The sequence below is a fragment of the Penaeus monodon genome, chromosome 19, assembly GCF_015228065.2.
Source record: "Penaeus monodon isolate SGIC_2016 chromosome 19, NSTDA_Pmon_1, whole genome shotgun sequence".
Classification (NCBI taxonomy): domain Eukaryota; kingdom Metazoa; phylum Arthropoda; class Malacostraca; order Decapoda; family Penaeidae; genus Penaeus; species Penaeus monodon.
Window position 1 is genome coordinate 11,042,943 of NC_051404.1, and position 259 is coordinate 11,043,201.

At 25.5% G+C, this 259-nt stretch overlaps 1 protein-coding gene across 1 annotated transcript in view; it reads right to left on the reverse strand.

The window, feature by feature from the left end:
* Window positions 1-259, reverse strand: part of LOC119585056 (tubulin gamma-1 chain) — a 9,384-nt gene that overhangs the window by 7,716 nt on the left and 1,409 nt on the right. The gene's annotated exons all lie outside the window — the stretch shown is intronic.

Genomic DNA, 259 nt, shown 5'->3' on the forward strand with positions numbered 1-259 from the left:
AACTTATTTTATATCATACACATATATATAAAGTGATTTTAAAATAAAATCATGAATTTCTAGGCACTATAATGGCATCTGAAGTTCCAGGTTCTTCTAACAAAGCTTGTACAAAATATTAATATATAAAGTTCTATTTTTCAATGAGGCTCCTAACTACATACTTATGTTACCAACATGTCAAGTGTTAGAAAATGTAATGCCTATTACTATTAATGTAGTTAAAATGAATGGAAATTTCTATAAAGTCATTTAGATC